Source organism: Callithrix jacchus, chromosome 10 (assembly GCF_049354715.1).
Source record: "Callithrix jacchus isolate 240 chromosome 10, calJac240_pri, whole genome shotgun sequence".
NCBI classification, from domain to species: domain Eukaryota; kingdom Metazoa; phylum Chordata; class Mammalia; order Primates; family Cebidae; genus Callithrix; species Callithrix jacchus.
In genome coordinates this window covers 94,258,964-94,282,713 of record NC_133511.1, presented here as the reverse complement: position 1 = coordinate 94,282,713, position 23,750 = coordinate 94,258,964, and positions in this window count along the sequence as shown.

Below are 23,750 nucleotides of genomic sequence, written 5' to 3'. Positions count from 1 at the left end.
AGGTACATAAAGTAAAGGATACAGCTTGATGAGCTATTACAAAGTAAGCACAGACTTGCAACCAAGTCAAGAAATAGAATATTTGCAGAAACCCAGAGTACCTCTTTGTGCCCCCTCCTAGTCACTACCATTCTTCTTCCTCAAAAGTAATTTAACTTGAGCCACCAGATTCGGTTTTTCTGTTTTCTTAAATTTATATTAAAAAGGTCACACAGTATATATCCCTTTGTATCTAGAGTCTTTAGAAAAAAATGCATTTATTAAATTCACCCAGGTTGCTTTATGTAGTAGTAATTCATTAATTTTCCTTGTTGTTTGATATATCATAGTATAAATATACCACAATTTATTTCGCCAATTTACTGTTAATTGATATTGGACTCTTTCCAGACCTTAGAAATTAAGAATAATACTTATGTAAACAGTCTTATGTATGGCTTTTGGTATGCATATGCACAAGCTTCTCTTAGGTTTATACATAGGAGTAGAATTACTAGGTCATAGGGCATGCATATGTTTAACAGTATTACCAAACACTTTTACAAAGTACTTGTACAAATCAGGCACCCACCAGCAGCACATGAAAATTCCAACAGCTCTACACATAGAACAATATTTGCTATTTTAGCAAATTTTCTTTTAGACATTCTTATGGGTATGAAGTACATTTTCACTACGGCTTAATTTTGCATATCCCTGATTATGAATATGTCAAAATATTTTTTATGTATATTGGTGGCAATTCAGGTATCCTTTTTGTTGAAGTGATTGTTGAAGTCTTTTGCCATTTATCAATTTTAAAATTGAACTGTGCCTTTTATCTTGTTGATTTGGAGAAGTTGTTGCATATAATGGATATAAATGCTTTTCAGTAATAAATAATATTAATAATATTGGATATAAATGCTTTTCAATATTTAATATAGATCATTTTTCCTACTCTGTGAACTGTCTTTCACTCTCTCAATCATGATCCTATTTTTAAGGTAGTCTAGTTTATTAATGTTCTTTTTTTTTTTGGAGGTTTCAGTGGGACGGGAGAATCACAAGGAATCAGGTGTTCAGAGGAATGTATTGAGTAGAGGTGAGGAACTAGGATGTTGAAAAGTAAAAAAGGAGAGAAGGAGAGGAAGAAAGAAGAAGAAAAAGAGGGAGAGAGAACAGGAATATTACTTCATTCTAAAAATGGGTATTAATAATGGCTGATCAATATTTTGTGTATTTAAAATGGAGAACTCTATAAATATTTATTGAGTTTACTTGTTCCGGATCTGAGTTGAAGTCCTGGATATCCTTATTAATTTTCTGTCTCTTTGAGTCTAAATCTCATTATGGGTCTTATGTATCTGGGTATTAAGATCTCTTGTTGTTGCATTGATCGTTTTACCACTGTATCTTTGTTGCTTTGAAATCTATTTTATCAAATGTGAGAATTGCAACTCCTGCTTTTTGTTTATTTATTTATTTTTGCTCTCCATTTGGTTGGTAAATTTTTCTCCAACCCTTTGTTTTGAGTCTTTGTGTATCTTTGGATATACCATTAGGTTTTGACTGTATCTTTTGATTGGGGGATTTAGTCGATTTAAATTTAGGGTTACTGCCATTTGATGTTAACTGGCTATTTTATCCATTCATTGACGTAAATTCTTCTTTATGTTGATGCTTTTTACTTTTTGGTATATTTTTAGAAAGGCTCATACTGGTTGTTCCTTTCTATGTATAATGCATCTTTCAGAAGTTCTTGTAAAGCAGGCCTGGTGGTAATAAAATCTCTGAGTACTTGTTTGTTCATAAAAGATTTTATTTTTCCTTCAATTGTGAAGCCTAATTTGGCAGGATATGAGATTCTAGGCTGAAAGTTCTGTTCTTTAAGTATGTTGAATATTGCCCCCCACTCTCTTCTGGCTTGTAGGGTTTCCACTGAGAGATCTGCTGTAAGTCTAATAGGCTTCCCTTTGTGGGTAACCTGGCCTTTCTCTCTGGCTGCCCTTAGTATTTTCTCCTTTGTTTCAATCCTGATGAATCTAATGATTATGTGCCTTGGGGTTGCTCTTCTTGAGGAATATCTTTGTGGTGTTCTCTGTATTACCTGGGGTTGAATAGTGTCCTGCTTTGCTAGATTGGGAAAATTTTCCTGGATAATATCCTGAAAAGTATTTTCCAGCTTGGATTCATTCTCTCCATCACATTCAGGTACACCAATCAAACGTAGATTGGGTCTTTTCACATCGTCCCATATTTCTTGGAGACTTTGCTCATTCCTTTTCATCCTTTTTTCTCTGTTCTTGTCTTGTCGTTTTATTTCATTAAGTTGGTCTTCAACCTCTGATATCCTTTCTTCTGCTTGATCCATTCTGCTATTTAAACTTGTGCATATTTCACTAAGTTCTCGTGTTGTATTTTTCAACTCCGTTAGTTTATTTATATTCCTCTGTATATTGTCTATTCTTTTCAGCATTTCGTCAAACCTTTTTTCAAAGTTCTTAGTTTCTTTACATTGGGTTAGAACAAGTTCTTTTAATTCCCAGAAGTTTCTTATCATCCACCTTCCGAAGCCTACTTCAGATAATGGAACACAGTCCTTTTCCATCAGGGCTTGTTCCGTTGCTGATGAGGAACTGCAATCCCCTGTAGAGGGAGAGGGGTTCTGATTTTGGGTATGCTTGGCCTTCTTAGGATGGTTTTTCCCCTTTATTATAAATTTATCCATCTGTCATCTTTACAATTACCGCCTTTTTAATTAGGTTTCTGAGTGGACATCCAATTTATTGATTCCCAGTGCTGGAATTCAAGCAACCCACTGCACCGGCCAAAACAGCAGCGATAAGACTGATGCTGCTCTTCTGCCCGGGAATCTCTGGTCTGGCTTCCCTCTTGAGTCCGCAACAAGCGGCTCTGCCTTCCTGGAGCTCCAAACACCGGTCAGTAAGGGAACCAGTCCCGCTTACTCTGCATGAAGAGCTGCCGTGCCAAGGCGCCGGCAAAACCACTGCGCCGGCCACAAGAGTTGCGCTGGCGACCCGTGGAGCTCCTCCACTAGAAATCTGCTGGTCCATGAGGGACGAAAATTCGTCTGAAAGTGTGGCGTCCTCTCGTTCTCTGAGCTTTCATTGGGAGCTACAATCCTGAGCTGTTAGTGATCAGCCATCTTGGATCTCTCTCTTAATGTTCTTTTATGGTTAAAGCTTTTATGTTCTACATAATAAATAATCTTTTTCTGATTTAAGATAAGAAGGTTATCTTCTGGAAGCCTACTGTTTCACCTTTCATAGTTTAGTCTACAACACACCTAAACTGGTATTTGTGTATGCTATGAGGCAAAATTCACTACTTAGTTTTTGAATATGAATATGGATATTCAAAAGGCATTTTTTTTCTTAATGATGCAATATGTAGCATCTTAGATTGAATGAAAAATGGTAATATTCTACATTAGCAATATTATTTGAAATAACAGAATACAGCATAGCATAGAAAATTGATTAAAACTTTGTGAAAGTGATAATAGTTTATATCTTTTAAAAAGCAAAAATAATCACTTTAAAAATAGAAGAAATGACTTTGGAGTAATTTAATAAATTAAATGTATTAATATGAATTCATGAATTTTAACAAATGTTCCCAGCTCTATTAGATAATCTAAAATATAATTCTAGAATATAAACTCTATATTTCTAATACCATTACCCACTAACAGTAAATAATGTGAATAGTAAGGGTCCATGTTTTAGACAGGAAAAATCAAGTTGTGCCTGGAGCAGCTTGACACAAGACTGCAAGACTGCTTTCAAAGTATCTGAAACAGTCCTAAAGAGGACTAGGGTCCTATCTAAAAAAAATGAAAACAAAGATAATTGTTAGAGTTCACTGGGCAAAATTTAACCTATGAAGTGCTGTGAATCCATAATATTACTCACAGGGCAAAAAATATAAATTATAATAATGTCAAGTTATAAGAGTTATAAATATTCTAATGTTCTAAATTTATTACAAAACTAAATTTTATAGTTATAAATAACCCAAGTTATTTGAATGCAGTCCTCAAGATTTTTGTTTGTTTGTTGTTGTTTTATTGAGACAGACTCTTACTCTGTTGCTTAGGCTGGAGTTCAGTGGTATAATCTCAGCTCACTGCCACCTCAGCCTCCCAGGGTCAAGCAGTTCTTATGCCTCACCCTCTCAACTTACTGGGACTATAAGCGTGCACAACCACATTTGCCTAATTTTTTCATGTTTTATAGAGACTGGGTTTCACCATGTTGGCCACGCTGATCTAGAACTCCTGGCCTCAAATGATCCACCCGCCTCAGCCTCCTACAGTGCTGGAATTACAGGTGTGAGCCACCACACTCAGCTCATCTTTAAGTTTTTATCAGTGCCTATCTTAACTATGGTGACATGTATGATACCTAAAGCAACATGTAAATGTTAACACCCATATTCAGAATTATCCAAATATCCTCATATTCTTGTCAGTGGTAGATAAAAATTTTTTAAAATAAATTGGGTGTCCAAAGAGATGAAAGAGTAAGAGGAAATAAAAAACAAAGAGAAATATTCCTTGCATATTGAGCATCACCTAAAACAGAACTTTTCAAAATGTGGTACCCCAACCAGCATCATCAGCATCACCTGATGAATTTATCAAAAATGCAAGTTCTCAGCCCCTAGACCTTTGGAAGCAGAACCTCTGGAGGTGACATTCAGCAATCTGTATTTTTAAAACTCTCCCAGAGATTCTAATGTGCATTACAATTTGAGAACCACGGATCTAATGACACCATTTAAATTATTGTACCTGTCTGAGTTTTATAGCTAAATTGTGTTGGACATACAGCACTGACTCCCATATTTATCAGAGGAACTGATTCCCATATCTATCAGAGACTGATTATAGACCAAATTTTTAAAATCTACATTTATCTCTGTACTACTAAGTTAGCACTACATATTTTGAGATTCCACTGGACCCCAAAGTGCTAGAATGTGAATTGAAATCCAGATACTTCTTAATGCAGGACTGCACTTCTCACTGTGCCATTCTCTTTTTACCTAAAATTTATTATAGCTCTTTCCACAGAAAACGAAGAAAGTAATTTGACTAAGATGAGCATCTCCCATATCTTAGGATCTATCTATATGACATTTCTAATCTTTATAATCACATATATAAAGATGAGATATAAAGAAGTTGAAATACAGTTGGGTTAAATATATCACCCAAAGCCACACTGCAAGCTAGGGCAGAAGTTGGATTCTATGCCAAGTCTTCCTAGATCCATAGACTATTTTCTTTCTACTGACATGCTTATTTCTCAATATCATACTCTTCAAATATGTACACCACAGTGTTCAATAAAAGTTTATTGGGTGAATGGTGAGTCAAGAAGTAACCTGAATTTTCCTGTTACTGCATTTTCAGGGTCACTATTAAGAACAAGCATGCTCCTGGAGAACAGCTTCCAGATAACTTCTAGAAACTGAGAGTACCTGCAGACTAACATGACAGTCCACTGAACAGGGGAACATGTTGTGCCACTGATATTTAAATGTTCAGGTACTTACAAGAGAAGCATTGCAGTCACTCTATAATCTCAAGCCATGTGTTCCTGCAGTGCGTCTTGAAAACATTTATAATACAGAAGATGGTTTTAAAAATTTTATAACTTTTTCAATGAAAATGTGAATGTCAACACCTTAAAAAGCATATTATACTACTGTGAAGTGTTCACAGTTCATTTTTTTAAACTCACCTACTGGATAACTTCTTAGAAAAATAGGACTCAATTTCATTTTAAAATCTTTTTAAAATTACATGAAATGACATAAGGAGATGAATGTAATAGTTGCTAATGCTTCTTAGAGGAGTCATGGGGCAAGGAGGAGAAAGAAACATTAAAACACTGCAGACATTTGTTATTTGAATAGCAGCAGGAATGGAAAACACATAGGGGTAACATTTTAAAGCTGTGTGTGGGAGGCACTTGCACAAAATATTTTGTCAACAGGATTTCTGCGTACACCTCTCACACACTGCTTAGGAAATTTACCCCAGAATAGAGATTCTCGACTTTTTTTCCCCTTGCAAGCTGTCTAGCCTATGTAATTAAAGTTTGCCTGCAAAATAGTATTCAGGTGCTGACAAAATTGATAGGTCCTGAGCCTTTGCCATAGAGGAACAAAGCTAGGCATTTTCATCTCAGTCAATTGCAGTTATGAAAAATCATCTCTCTCATCTGCCTCCTAGAGCAATCTCCACCTTTGGTTTTTTACCAAGGTCCTCTGCTAGCTCCAAATGACATTTTCCCTCTAGTTCACTGATTCACTCTATCCAAGCACATTTATTAATATTTGATCAGGTGTGTGATAACATCTTGAACTTTTGTTCATGGTAATAATTAAAAATCATGTTAAACTTCTCTAAAAGAGCACATTGTGAGGCAGAAGCTGTTGTGAGATGCTAAGAATCACAGATTTTCTCTTTATTTATTTACAATTATGTCACTTGAATGTCCCATGCCATTACCATGTGTGTAATTATCAGGTCAGGTTAACATTCAGACCCAAATTTGCAGATCAATTAACTCAAGTCTCATTACACAAGATTCAATGGGCCACATTCCCAAACCCTCTCTGCAAAGTCTGTCTCAGTTATTTCACGGAATATGCAGAAAACATCTTACTTTTCCTCCAGAAAAACTGCAGCCATGATAACAAACCGCTGGAGATGACCTCTGTACTCAAGGCAGCAGGGCACTTGACTGTGACTGCTGCTGGTGCTCTCCATAAAACTACAAATTGCTGCCTATGGCAACTCTCTTCAACACAGGCAGATGTGCAGAAATCCTTGTTCAGCAGTTTTATTTCCTCCATCTTCACCAAAGATTGAAAGTAACCGAACTCTTCACTATAACAGGGATAACATTACTTCCCAATGACTATGTCAGAGACTGCTTGAGACTCTAAATCAGCACAGCTTCCCTGAAATCTCACAATGTCCCTTTGCACACAGCTCCTTTGACTTGAACATGTAATTCATGTTTCTCTGGTCATTCAAATTTAGAATCTTTTGTCAATATGGGAAGAAACTATCTTCCATTGGTCCAGACCATGACTGACAAAACATTTTCTTCAAAAGTCATTTCTATCACACACAAAAATTAACCTGATATATGGATTATCAAATAATTTAACATCAAAACTAAGGCTCTTTTTTTGGTAATAAGGGCAATAGTTGTATTGGAAACATTGGTATAAACCAGAATTGACCCAGGTATACTAGAATGGATGGCCAACCTCTGGACTCCTAACTTTGTTTCCAGTTTCATCCTAGCCTTCACAAAGTTCACATCCTGCTACTAATACACTTATTTATTAGAGCAATAGAAGTTGTTACTACATAAAATACAAGAACCTCTAGGTTAGAAGATAAAAACATGAGCAGGATATGACTCCTATTTTGATAGAACAAACAGAATCTAGTGGAGAACTACAGAATATTTTAAAATCATAACAACAATGATAATAAATAGCTAATTATAATAAAAGATAATCATTATATAATTCAGGTACAAGGGGAACTTAACTTACTGGCCTGATTTTTTGTTTTTTGTTTTGTTGTGTGTGTGTGTGTGTGTGTGTGTGTGTGTGTGTCGAGGGAGGGAGCAGTGATGTGCAAGTTTTTAGGGTGAGGGGCTGGTGCTTGGCTGATCATTGAAAAGTAATGAAAGAAAAAGGTATATAAAGAAGATATAGTAAGTAGGCAGAAAGATAAGAATTTGAGGAAAGAGGCTTTGAGAAAAAATTAGAATTTATAAAATTCAAACATGGTTGGCAGAAAGAGTAAATATGAAAAGTAGCAAATGACAGCAGGAGCCTATAGGAAATTTCTTTTAAGTTATGTTAAGTGTCCTGAGGACAATGGTGAACCATTACAAAGCTTTACGTTTACAGTACTGATGGCTATGGCAAAACACAGTAGTGAGAAATTGAGTGATGAGACTTGAAATAAGGTTCTAACATTCTTGAAATTCTGCACACACACATGCACATATACACAAAGAACACATACATACATAAATATAATGGTTCTCTTAGAGCAGGAATGGACAAAATTTTTCTCTGAAGGACCAAATAGTTTAAAAATACTTAGATATTCTGAGCTACATGGTCTCTATTGCAACTTAATTCTTCTATTGTAGCATACCTAAACAAATGGACATGTCCATGTTCCAATAAAACTTTACTTACAAAAATAGGCTGAGTGATAGAGTTGGTCTGCAAATTGTAATTTACCAACCTGTGTCTTAGACTATGCCTAATCAACTTAGCCTCTTTCTTCCCTAAATGTAACCAAGTGAGAAAACTATTTGTTGCTGTATACAATATGCATCCAGAAATGCACTATTTATTATAAACACAGTCATTTTCTTTTGATCCTGGAAACTGTGGCTCCCATTTCTGAGGAGTATCTTTGGATCCTTCACAGTAAAGAGTCCATAGTAAACATCTGATAAGATCCTACACTCTTAAGTGCCTCCTAAGCTGCTGGACCTGAAACATTTGTCCATAGTCCATTGACCACAAACAGGTATGAAAGTTTGTTTAAATTCTAAACCATAGTCATTACTATTTGGCCAGCTTTAGAAATGTTACAATCTACATACGCTTAAATTTTTTACCTGTATGAACACAAAGATAACTGACCGACATATATTATTCTTCCTCATAGAATGTTTTTATCAGGAACTATTCAATAAATATATCTGAGTAATATTATCAAAGTGACACATTACATTCTCAAGTTTATCATCATTCTCTATCCATTTAATAAAAAATGATTAGTATCAGGTATTGGATTAGACACCGGGATGCATTTATGAATAAAACATGGTCTGAGTTCTGAAGGTAACTACAGTCCAGGGTGGTTGTCGGACTGTTTGTGTAAATCCTTTGTTAAATGCAGGCATGCTTTGTATCTCACCAGTCTGAGTGCATAAGCAAATTTTATGACTAATCAAAATGACTCTGGGACCAGCCATCTTACTAGTTTTAGCATTTTCCAGGGATCTCCCTGGCCCAAATCCTCAGTGATGCTTAAATATGTCCATGAATTAGTTACTAGTACTGCTTATCTTCAACTGCTTGACAGAGAACAGATTCTGAAGCCTTCTTCTGAAGGCCAGAATCTATAAATGCAGATATTTTAATAACTGTGTCTTTGGATGTCACCAGGGCTGGTGACAGAAGTGCTTAGTGTCCACAAGCACTTGATTGATAATAATTGTGCCAAAATTCCTAAGCAGGTGTACGGTGAAGTCACTGTGACTAAACTTATTGTCCCTATTATCCCTGGAACCTTGTTCATGGCCCCCATATTTTTCCTCGTTCTTCCTAGACTTCTACTAATTAATACAAATAAGATCTTTATCGTATATTTTCACCTCTTCAGCTGAAACTTAAGGATGCCCTACAGGAAAACTGCTTGGATCTTTAGGACAGAGTTTCTCCAGGTTCCCCCAGAATGCCAAGATGACGATGGTAGTTGATACAGATTCTTAAATTATCCACACTGCCTATAAGTAATCTCCCACAACTACTTTCCTCACTTACTTAAATAACTGATGTCTTTGTAATAAATTCAGGTATAAGCCTTCTCTTAAGAAGCCTCTCTATCAGCCCTTAAGAGAGAGCTGTTTCTGGACTATTAATATTTTCAAATTCCAATCTAGGAATCTCCTACACCTATGGACATTACATATGCAAATAGATATGTGGGGCTTTTTTCTTTCCAATCTTAAAACCCAAACAAAACTCTTCTGGGACGACTCATGAACAGCTTAATAATCAGCATTTACTGATTAATTACAGTCAGAATTACTATAGCATATGCTTCCACTTAAAATATAAAAAGTTCCAAAGCACAGCAGTCACACCCTAACAATAAGAAAAACCGAAAAGCCTACAAAATCACAAATTATCTTAAGTCCATCACAGAGCTGAGGTTGCAAAGCAACCAAGTACCTGAACTCCAAAGAGGAAAAGAATAAGCACTTCCAAGGACAGACAAAATACAAGAAGCATTTCACCTTTGGCAGAACTTGGAGAAAGAGCTGAAAAACAATTTTTTTCTCATCATACAGGCAGGCAAGAAAAAATCTACAATGTAATATATTATAGAATGTCAACGATAGGCTAAGATGTCAGTTTAGAATTAACAGAAACAGGAAACATAAGGGAAGTCTGTATTCACTTGTAAGATCTTTTCCAGGGACCTCCATGGGGTTCTTAGAAGAACTGAGAACAGGACAAAAGACTGGAAAGCGCCCACCCGCAATTGCAGGCATGTGGGAATTCAATGGCAGCCATTAGCAGGCAAATACGAACCTCTGCACATGCTACAGACCCTTCTCTCTACAAAGCAAAAGTTTAAAACTATTTGGGAAAAGGCAGTAAAACTATCATTCCCGGGACACAGAGATCCACTATGACTGGAGGAACAATAGCAGAAAAATATTTCTCCACCCCTGTGGAAGGAAGAGTAAATTATCTTGAGCCCAGAATCCTACACTGATACCAAGCAGAAGTTACTGCAAGAGAAACAGGAAACTCCTGCCCAAGACTATGTGCAGATTCAAGGCAGAGTTTGGTTGTTAGAGTGAAGAGGAACAGCTGAGTTGAGACTCACCCCTGTGACTCACATATACAGAGCCTGCTCAGACTGAGACCGGATCAGAATGTCAGAATATAGTCCAGCTCCCATAAGAAGTCCAGCACTAAGTAATCCAGAAGCAGCAGTCTCTCACTCACTAGGAGTATGAGTATATAGACAGATTTCCTCTATGGCTCACGTATACAGAAATCTGGGGGTAGGGATACTTATAAGCACCCTCTAGTACTGCAGCCCACACTGTAAGAACAAGGCAAATGTAACCCACCAGTAGAGAATTTGAAGCTCGTACAGCACTGAGGATAATAATAAAAAACCACCATTCAAAACTAGCTCAGTAGCTCAGTTGCTGACTAGGTGGACTCAAATTTCACACTCAGAGTTGGGCAGAAACATTTGCTAAGATAGACCATATTCTGATCTTGAACACAAACATCAACAGAGGTAAAAGATTCAAAAAGAAAAAAAGATTCAAACTGACCAAAATGGAATTAAACTAGAAATCAAAAAGACAAGTTAAACCACAACCTGAAAAATAACCACAGATTATAGAGGAACTCACAAGAAAAGTTAGAAAATAATGTCCAGAAGTTGTAACATGTTTATCATTCTGGAATCCAGCTAAAAAAAGAGGCTTAGAGGGAAACATACAGCATTAAATGCTTATGTTTGAAAATAAGGCAATATCGATAATGTCAACAATACAATTGCCTATCTTAAGAAACTAGAACAAGAAGACAAACTCAAAGCAAGCAAAATAAGGAAATGCTATAGTTGAAAGAAAAACCTAACAACACTGGTAACAGAAAGTCATAAAAATTAAATAAAATCAGAATTTTTTTTCTATGAAAGACCGATAAAATTATTAGATCTATATGCTAGGAAAAAAGAAAGAAGACGTAAATTATAAATATCAGGTGTGACAAACAGAATATTACTACAGATCCTAGAAATAGTAACAGAACTTTAAGGAAGATCATTAATAACTTCACATACATAAATATTATAACTTTGAGGAAATGATCAATATCTTGAAAGATACAAACTACCAATCTCACTCAGAAATATATAAACTTGGGAGTTTTATATTTATTGACTAAATTTAAGGTATAACTAAAAACCCTTCCAGCAATGAAAACTCCATGCCCACATGGCTTTATTGGTGAAAACTGGACCAAACATTTAGAAAAAATAGTATCAAGTCTATGTAAACTCCTCCAGAATACATAAGAGGAGGTGATATTTTCCAATTCTTTTTATAAAGCCAGCATACCCTAATACCTGACAAATGTAACAAAAAAAACCATAGACCAATATGCTCACGAATATGAATGCAAAAATTCTTGAAATTGTAGTAAATTAAATAGAGCAATAAATAAAAGGTAAGTTTAACATTTGTAAATCAGAAAACATAATTCACCATTATCAACAGGCTGAAGAAGAAAATCAGATAACTATCTCAGATTTTTTACAAAGGCTTTTGATAAAATTAAGCATCCATTAACTATAAAAATCTTTAGCATACTAGGAGTAGAGTATTCCCAGTCTGATAAAGTAAATATATGAAATATCTATAGTTAATATCATATATAATGGTAAGACTAACACTCTCGCTAAAGTCAAGAATGATGCAAAAAATGCTCAGTCTCATTATTTCTGTTCAGCATCATAGTGAAAGCCCTAGTCAGTAAAATAAGGCAAGGAAAATAAATACACAAAAAAATGTACAGAATGTAGAAGAAGAAAAGAATGTATTTCCAAAAGACCTGATTGTTTGAGTAGAAAATCCAAAACAATCTACAAAAAGCTATTAGAACTAATGAGTGATTTTTATCAAGTTCTCAGGAAACAAGGATCAGTTGTATTTCCATGCTGGCAATAAGGAATTTCAAATTAAAACCAAAACTAAAATTACCATTTATAACAGTCTTAGGAAAGACATAAAATTTTTGGGAGAAAATCTAACAAAACACATAAAATTTCCATACTAAAAATTACAAAGCATTGCTAAGAGAAATCAAAGTAAATCTTAAAAAAAATAGAAAGATGCACTATTTTCATCTATCTAAATATTTAATGTTAAGAAACTAATTCTCCAAAAATTAATCTGCATTCAACTGAAATCCCAATAATAAATAAATTCCAGGAGGTTTTTTAATTAATTTAAAATATAGTTATAAAATTTATATAGACAAGCAAACGATAAAATAATTGAAATTTTGAGAAAAGGAACCGAAGTTGTTATACATACAAAAGTCTGATTGAAAGATTATCTATAAAGCTACATTAGTCACAATAGCATACTACAGGCAAAAAGATAACAATATAGATAATGAAAAAGAAAAGCCAGACATAGACAAACATATGGCATCAGTGAAATTTTGAGAAAGATGCTAAAATAATTAAGTAGAAAGAGAATTATCTTTTTAATATAAAAGTGACCCTAAACTCTGAATTTATCTTAAACTAAATCATAGTTCTAAATGGAAAATCTAAATCTACAAAAGTTCTAGAAAAATGAAAATATCTTGTGACACTGCCTAAAGCAAAGATTCTAACAAATAGAAAAAAAAATTAACTCTAAAAAATGTTGATAAACAGTACGTCAAAATTTAAAATTTGTGTTCTTTGAAAGGAATAGCTAAAACAAAAAGATAAGCCACACATTATAAGAAAATATTTTCAAAATCTATATTTGATAAATGACTGGTATCAAGTATTATATAAAGAATTCCTGCAACTCAATTACGAGGAAATCCTCTAAGAAACGAACAAACGATTTGAATAGACATATCACAAAAAAGATATGCAAAAATGGCACTAAGCACAAGAAAAGAGGTTAAACATCATTAGTCATTAAAGAAGTGAAAATTAAATCCACAATGTGATACCACTATCTATCTAATGGAATAATTAGAGTGTTTTTTTAAAATCTGAAGATACCAGATACTGGAGTGGATATGGAGCAACCACACTCTGAATTATTATTGGTGGGAATGCAAAATTATGCAGGTATTTTGGGACACTCTTTGGGAGTTTCTATGAAGTTAAACCTATAACTTCCATACAACTCAGTAATCCTGCCCCTGGAATTTAGGCAAGATAAATGAAAATATGTCTATCCATCTGCACATTAATATTTATACCAGATTTATAATTACCCACATCTAAGAACAGCCAAATATCCATTAACTGCTGAAAAGATTATCTAATGTGGCGGTTCACCCTCATAAAGGAATACTACTTACCAATAACATGAATGAACTACAGATACATGCAAGATAATTGGTTGAATCATAAATATGTTACACTATTTGAAAGGAACCAGAGGCAAAGACTACTTATCTATGACATTCTTAAACAGCCAAAACTGTAGGTACAGAAATTAAATCACAGGTTGACAGTGGATAGGGTTGGAGAAAGGGACTGATTCAATAAACCATGAGAGAAATTTTCATGGTTATAGGTATATTTTATATCTTGGTTGGAGTGCTGAAGTAAATTAAACTTCAATAAACCTGATTTATTTCAAGATCTCCTTTTTAAAAAATTCTCTATAATAGGTCCTAACTCACCTTATTTTTGGTATTTGTAAGGCAAGAGGATAATAGGAGCTTCATCTCTCAATTGCCATGAAATCTATGGAAAATTGCATGCTGAACACTTGGAAAATATTGTCTAACTCCTTATTTGCTTCTATGGACTTTCCACATGAACATACTAAGACAAAGCTTACTTTATTGGAACTGTAAAATAACAAAGTAAAAAATTAAAGCTGCCTCAAGAAACTCTTAAGAGAATGACTCAAACCTTAATATTTAGTGAACATGGGAGGGTCTAGGGTCAAGACACAGCCATGTGGCAAACATAAGCCATATGGCACTTTTCTCTGTATAAAGAAAGGTAACCAACATAGTGTCTACTATGAGTCTTAGCCTAAGGTCAGGGTTATATTGATAATAAGATAAATAATAACATTTCTAAGAAAAATTGCTAATGGAAATTAAATCTTCATATCTTCCAGATCCAGAACTGATTCCTATCTCCCCAAAATCTGAATGTCTAATGAGAATGACACATATATCATTGATATTATCTTTAGTTTCATAATATTTAAAACTATTCAATTTTCCATGCTAGCTTTAATTTAACAAATTTGATGAGTATATTCTAGGTAGAGCTGTCCAGATTATTACTTCAGCTCCTCTGGACTACAACATTAGAACTAGTTTTCAAGAGACTTTCCTTTGTGACATTATATGAATTTTTTTTAAATTTTATCTATAAGAGTTATTGACACCAGCATCTCACTGAAGAGAGTAGTGTGCTATAATATTAGGATTCCTTTTCTTTCTTTTTTCCTTTTTTTCTTTTCTTTTTTTTTTTTTTTTGAAAGAGGCAAAACTTCTGATGGAGTCAACCCCTGATAAGGCAGCATCCACACAGATACCAACTCAGTTACTCCAACATTCAATTTTTGTTTGAAGATATGAAGACAAAATATTAAACTTAACTTGGCACTTACTTGTTGTGTGAAACGTTTTGCAGCAAACAAAAGCTTTTTCTTAAATTTCATCATCATTTTCAAATCTTACAATGCAACATATGACATTTCTTGCTGAAATCTGTTGACTCATCAATCTGGGGAGAAACTGTTGTTTTTCATGTACTACACAAAACCTCTTAAACATGATGTGACATGCCATCAATACGTCAACTTACTCTACTGTTTGAGAGCAGAGTCTTCAATTTCTCATACTGCATCCCGTCCAAACATTTTACGCACTGTAATTTTACATGCTGACATCATTATCTTCTCACCAGCTGTGTGACTTTTCCTTTTCCGGGTAATAAATTTAATTACTAAATAACTTGATTCCTCAGGCTTTTGACTAAGCATGACTTTTAAAAATAAAACTTTGCTCTAGTTTGAGAATAAGATAACCATTTAATCACTAGCTTTACCTGTCAAATGACTGTGAGTTGTATATTAGTGACTTTTTAAAGATATTTTTTGCATTTGTAAGTGGTGATTCTTTACAATTCATTCGATAAAAACTGACATCAGTAAAAAATCCTCTTCTATTATGTCTTAATTTAATTTCAGATAATCACTATGTTAGATGGCTAGACATGCTTTTGATATACAAAGGCCAATACAACATAAAATAGAAGAGCATAATAAATAGCTAAATAACTTTTAAAATACCACAAAATTTCATAATATGATTCGATCTAATTTGCAAAATTTTTATTTTGCCAAGAATATAAAAGCAAAATGCCGAGGAGTAACTAAGTCACAGTGCATAAAAATTCCTTCGTTGTGCTGAAAAAATAATGGGGGAAAACCTCCAATTTTCTGTTACACAGCCAGAGCATATTTAATCCTATGAAATAGCCAGCAGCACATAAAAGAAGGTGACAGAAAGTAAGTTAGAGGGAGAAGCTGGTGTCATCAACACACTTTCCTACCCTCTTTCCAATAGAGACATCAGTAGTCAATGGCCTCCCATATCTTGTGACAAAAACTGAGAATGAATTCAACCAAATGAAATGGTCTTTCCCCCTGTGTACTGTCATAAATGCTGAAAGTCCTATAATGAAAATTCTAATGGTGATGAGCAGTCAATATTCACTACTGGCAGAGTTAGCTTGGGAAAGCACTCAAAATTTAAATAACGATTATTTTTCTAATCATGCTGTTTCATGGAAACTGTAACGTTTGTAGAACCCCCAATTAAGACACTGTTATAAAAACAATTGAAATAAAATTAATACAGCATTGCTTTAGTTAAACACACAGAATTTTTAGAATTACGGAACTCAGAATTAGATGTCTATACTGATGGGATATTATTACATGATAAACATGAAATTTAATTCAGTGAGTAAAATTCCGACTATCTAATGAAAGGCACTGACAAAACTCACTAACAAGTTGAAAGAAAATAATAATCCCTAATATCTGAAATATCCTAAACTAGATTCTTAAATGTCAGGTAGATAAACTGGTTAACAATAATCATGTAAACCAAAAGACTGCAAGAAACTCCAAAAACTATACTATCTAGGAATCAGGGAGACTTTCCTAATTCAAATCTAGATGATACTAAAGAAAAAAAAATTAAAGCTTTTATATAGAAAAAAGCATCAAAAAGTGAAAAGAAATTTTTTTTTAAATGTAAATATGATAAATGATGGATTAATTTGTAGAATATACAATATCTTATACAAGATAAATACAGTCCTCTCAAAGTTTCCATGAGGGATTTGTTCCAGGACTCACTTGGATACCAAAATCCAGGAATGCTCTAGTTCCTCATATCAAATGGTGAAGCATTTGCATATAACCTACACATATCTTCCCATACACTGGAAATCACCTGTAGATTACTTATAATAACAAATACAATGTAAATAGTATATAGTTACTATACCATATTGTTTTGATTTGATTTGTATTATTTTTATTGCTTTGTTATTTTTTATTGCTTTTTTCTTAACACTTTTAAACCGTGGTTGTTTGAAATTACAGATGCAGAACCTGCTCCTGTAGAGAACTGACCTCACTGCAAAACAAAATAAAGTAATAAAAAATGTACAAATGAAAAGAATGCATAATTCACAGATGAGCAAATCCAAATAAACAGCAAATATGTAGAAATGTGCTCAATACCACTAACCATAAGTAAAATGTAGACTTAAGTGACAATTGTATAGTATCTTAATTCAAATGTCTAGAGCTCATTCTGATGGGAATTAATTTCTTTTCTCTCTGTTTTTGTTGTTGTTGTTGTTGTTTGTTTTTTGGTTTTTTATTTTTTGTTTTAGATGGAATCTCTCTGTCGCCCAGGCCGGAGTGCAGTGGTGCCATCTCGGCTCACTGCAACCTCTGCCTTTCGGGTTCAAAAGATTCTCCTGCTTCAGCCTCCTGAGTAGCTGGGATTACAGGCACGCACCACCATGCCCTGCTAATTTTTACATTTTTAGTAGAAACAGGGTTTCATCATGTTGGCCAGGCTGGTCCAGAACTCCTGACCTTGTGATCCACTCACCTCCGTTTCCCAAAGTACTGGGATTTATAGGTGTGAGCCACTGCACCCGGCCTCATTTCATATATTCTTATTGGACTATGAAGTGCTATGGCCCTTTTGGAAGACAATTTAGTAATATTTACCCCAAAATAATTCTCATAATATTCTATCCCATGGAAGAAAAAATATCAACTCCTAGATAACACAAGCATATGGATAAGGACGTTTATTTAGTCTTGTTCACAGGAGCCAAGAACTGAAACAGAGATTACCCATCAAAACAAGAATCACAAGCTTGATTGTTGTGATGTACACCATGCAATATGACACAGCCATTGAAAAGACTGAATTTAAACTATAGCAGAGGATAATGAGAGATTTGCCAAAATGTTTTAAAGGCTGATAAAGGATATATACAGAAACGCAACGAATACCCTGCTTCTTAAAAATAAATCTAATATCTAAATAATCATTCTTTAATAGAAATGAAAAAGAAAAAATATGTGGGTATTAAATATGTGATATGTATAATAGAAAAAATAAAGACATACATACACAATGTATCAAAATTATCTTAAGGAATGAGATTAAATGGGCTGATATTGTGGTCATAATGGAGAATAGGAAATGTGTCAAAGATAATAAATAAATAAACTAGTAAATATATAAAAGAAAATGCTCTTAGGAACATAAAGAATAAATACAGGGGGAAAAGACAAGGAAATTAATGACAAAAATGTTAATTATACTTAATTTGCAAATTGTATGTTATTCTAATAAAACTAATAGAGTAAACATTGGAAATAGATATTATTTTAAAGTTCATATACATAAAAAGGAAGCATGCCATAAAAAGCCAGGTAATTCTGAAAAGAAGACTCAGAGAGCACTTGCTTCACCAAAAATGAAAATATGGCATAAAGTTCCAGTCATAAAAATGTTTGAAACTAGCATATAAACAAAGGTAGATACATGGAATAAGTGAAACTCCAGAAATGAACCCAAATACATATGGGAATGTAGTATATGTGGTAAATGTGACGTTTCAAATCAATGAGTCAAACATCAAAAAAAAAAAATGTTGAAACAATTGTGCAGCCATCTGGAAAACATAAACTTGGGTTACAATGTCATCTCTGCTTCCCAAATAATGTCCAGATGTCCAAAACATTTAAATATATAAAATGAAATCATAAAGCATAACAAAAATAAATGGGAGTATTTAAATTATAACATAGTAGAACATTTTTATTTAAAACATAACACACAGAAAGTATTAGAATGATTGATGAATTTGACTTATAAAAGTTAAAATTTCCTATAAAGCAAAACAAATTACAAAATGGAACAAAATATTTGCCACACTATTTTGACTTTTTAGACTAAGTCAAAACAAATTACAAAATGGGACAAAATATTTGCCTCACAAGAAAAAAGAGCAAACATTTATAATATATAAAGAGCATTTGCAAAGCATTAAAAAGGGAGTAAAGGATATGAACATGAAACTCATAGAAAAAATGAAATAGAAATTTGAGCCTATAAACAAATGCTCAGACTCATTCATATACATAATGCAATAGTTTTTGGATAAAATCTTTCACCTATTCCACATTTTGTTTAGATGTATCAATGTTAAATTTATTGAAGTAAACTCTATATTTATTTGAAACAATATCCATATTCTTAAGAAACAAATACTGAAGTATTTGGAGTAAAATGCTATGATTTATGTAACTTACACTGAAAATGTACAAATATATATTTATATGTGTGTATATATATATATATATATGCATTTACACAAAGAGAGAGAAAGAACAAGCAAATAAAATAAGCAAATCAGGTAAATTGTGAACAGTAGGTGAATCTGAGAAAAGAGTATATGGATGTTTTTATGTTACTTTTACATGTGGAACTTATCTATAATTTTAAAATTGTTTCTGTACAAAAAATAAAATTTTGGTTAGTGTGGAGAAAGCATTCAAAAATCATGTATTAGAGTGTAAAATTTGGCAATAACTGACTTATGTTAAAATGCTCATTGTTTTTAATCCAGTGATTTCCAGGAATTTTTCCTATGACTGAGCAAAAGGAAGCATGTACAAAAATATTTATTCCAGGCCCTGCGCGGTGGCTCACGCCCGTAATCCTAGCACTTTGGGAGGCTGAGGTGGGCAGATCACCTGAGGTCAGGAGTTCAAGACCAGCCTGGCCATCATGGTGAAACCCCTTTAAAATTTTTTTTTATAAAAAAATATTTATTCCAGCATTGCAAAAAGTACAAAAAGACCAAATAATACCTCTCAATCGAAGATGGGTTAAGTTAAATACAGCATACATGCTGGGCATCGTGGCTCACACCTATAATCCCAGCACTTGGGGAGGCCAAGGCAAGTGGTTCACATGAGGTCAGCAGTTCGAGACCAGCCTGGCCAAAATGGCAAAACCCTGTCTTTACTAAAAAATTACAAAAGTTAGCTGGGTGCAGTGGCAGGCACCTGTAATTCCAGCTACTAGGGAAGCTGCGGCAGGAGAACTGCTTGAACCGAGGATGCGGAGGTTACAGTGAGCTAACATTGTGCCATTGCACTCTAGCCTGGGAGACTACATCTTGAAATAAAAAATAAATTTAAAAAAATACAGCATACAAATACAATGGAATACAGTGAAGATACTAAAGTATCCATTAAATGAAGACATATAGATGCATAAACATGGACTAATATCCATCATATATCATTGATGAGAAAATAAACTTCCACATACCTATATAGACTGGCTTATTCACTGAATATCTTTAAATGAATACATACAACCTCAAAAATCTGTTTTGCCCTTAAGGAAGGAGAATGGATAAATAACTAAACATAGAGACTTACTTTCCATAAAACAAAATTTGGCAGTTAAAAAAAATATATATATGTGTGTGTATATATATATACACACATACACACACACACCTATATATATATATATATATGTATATAATTTTATAACAAACTTAATAAAAATTAGAAATAGAATAACAGTTTACAATATCACTTTCATACTCTTATTTAAAGAGCATACAGGTGATATGTGTTGAAAAAAAGGTGATAATATTCATCTTCTATAAAACATTGCTTTTTAAGGAGTCAAATTTGTATTATCAGATATCTTGCCACCAATAGTATGTACTTAAAAACTGAGTAAAAGGATGCCTATGGTTTGGGGAAATTTTTCTTTCTCTCTCGTAAAAGGCAGCAAAACACATGCAGTGGTGGCAGGGCTGCTGGTGCTTCCCTCTGAGTTGCCCTGAGCAAGACAAGCTAACCAATAATGCAGCATCAGAATCCTCTCCAGTGCCTCTACCTGTTGGTTTGTAGTTGGATGCTTCATACAATTAGGGTGGAATTCAAAATTTGACAGACTTCAGTTTGAATCTAGCTGTACAATTTATAAGCTGCATAATAGTGAGCAAACTACTTAAACTCCCTCTGTTGCTTCTTTTGGAGATTAAAACACACATTGAAAAATATTTAAAATAGTATCTGGCATATATATAAGTTGAATCTGGCTAGTATGTATACAATGAGTAATACATATTGTCTTTATTGTTACTACTGATATCTGTTATTGTCACTATTATTAACTGACTGATTCTGATCTAAAACTCAGCCTCTAGTGCAAAATTCTAATGTTAACAACATTGCACAGCAGTCTTAATGAAGTGATATGTGAGGGTACTAGCTCTTAAGAATGTAATGTCCTGCTCCAAAGTATTAACAGGAGTTGAGTGAAAAAAATGCAAACTATTTGGGGGGAACAGTAAATAATTCACTGGATAACAATTCACAGGTTACTTTCTCTGTTTTTGTGTTATTTTTAATCGAAGTTGAAAACTCAGTTCAGGTTTGGTAGAAATGCTTAACAGTATTCTGTAGAATGTAGTGTATAATTCTATAATGTTAATGGGCAAATTAACCTATGGAGAAGAATCACTATTTTGGCCAAATATCTCAGTTTATCTTAATCACTTAAAAGATTTACCACCACACTTTGAAGGCATTTGATAGTAAATCCTTTACTATGAAGAGGATTGAGTATAATGTGTCACTCTATAATGTTCAATCTTTTGATGTCTAGCAAAAGCAGGTATTAAATAAGTATTGGTAGAATTAATGAATCATGTAGTCAAGCTACAGACTTTCCTTGTTTGAATGATGGAATACAGATCAATAAGTCTGAAGTGGACTACATATGGGATTGAGCCCTACTGTGGAACACGCTCATTGTGCTACACATGTTCCTCCCTTTAAATTACAGTCATATTAAAAACTATCCACTACACAGTGAAATAAAACACTAATGTAAGAATTAACACTGCAGATCTCATCTTTTTGTATTTCTTTGGCTTGCAGGGAATCCTAAAGAATAAAGTGTTACATTCAATTATGCAAAAAGTAACAGTGGATTATATATGCCTGTGTATAGTTAATCCTACAAAAATAGTATCTGAGGTGTGAATGAAAGAAAAGGGGAGAAACACAAAACTCTGGAAGCAAGCCGGCTCTCTAGTTTCTTCAGTTTGGTTCAGGTGAAGAATTTAAAGGCTTCTCTCATTTTCTCTGTTTTTACAATAACATCTTATTTGAAACATTTTTCACACTTGCAATTTGGCGTTCATTTGTTTAAATAATTGATTATTTGCTTTCTTCACTACAGTCTAAAATCTAGGAAGGCAAGAACTCCTCAGAAAAATAAAAATATGATTTCATTAGGACATTCACAATGCCCAGCCAAATGTTTGGCAAGGATTAGCTACCAACAGATATTTTAGTGCATAAATGAATAAAAATGTATATTTTTCCTTTTGCATTTGTGGATGTTAATAACAGCCTGAGTGAATATATATATATGTGCCATGTATTTATTCAAAATACTCTGAACAAGGGTAAAGATACAAAATATGTAGTTACTAGCAGGGTGTGCTCTATGAGAAGCTTTGAAGCATTGGCTAAGAAGCAGATATAAAGTGGCTTCATTAGCTTTTGCTACCTTATTCTTTTTACTGGTCCAGTTGAAAATGTAGACCCTGTGCGAAGTTTTTGAGACTTCAAACAATCAAGTTTCTCCAATTGCCTAGTAGATCTTCTTTATAGTCTTTATATTTAGTAACTTTTGCATTTGGTGTCTCAACCTCAAAGTAGACCACCATTGTTGTCCAGTCTTCTCTTTCAGTCTCATACACTGAAATTCTTTGACTCACTCAAATTTTACTTTAAAAGCTGGGTAATCTTTAAGGGCATTCTTTGATCTCTTATCTGACAGATTCAATATGCTGCATACTAACAACCCATTTCTATCAATATATATACAAGGAATTGAATATACTAATTAAATGAAGCTTAAAATCAAAATGAGAAAATGGTAAGAGGACTTAAAAGTCACCTAATTCCACTCTCATCACTAAAAAGGAGGAAACAGAAGTCAAGACAGTGACTTGGCTAATGTTCCAGAGTAAGTTGGCTGTACAGAGAGTGTCAAAAGCCCAAATTTCTGATACCCTGGACAGAACCACTCCATCAAAATGAGCAGCTTCATACTCTCTTGATTCCTAGTTCTAAACCATCTTAAAGATCACTTTAAAGCAAATGTTTAGCATTAACTTAGGTAAATAACCACCTCTCTAGAACTATGGCCATTTGTGAGCAAAACATGGTAAGGTCTGAATTGAGAAACTGCTGATTTGGGGAAACTAGTTCACATCTCACTTGCTGAATGTCCAAGGTGTTGACTGAATTGTAATGTGAATAACCTCCTGGAGCTATTTGTATTTTCCACATAGAGTAGAACTCAGTTGGTAACAGCCATTTTATTTGTTCCCCTATGATTACTACAGTTGAACAAAACAAAAATGTATAAAATGTCCAAATACTTTATAGTTAATCGGATCATTTTAAAAGAAAGAATTGAATGCACAACACTTCTCAGTGTTCACTTTTGCCATAAAGTCACATTGGGAGAAAAGTGGACAGATGGTAATGCAAGAAGATATTGTTTCA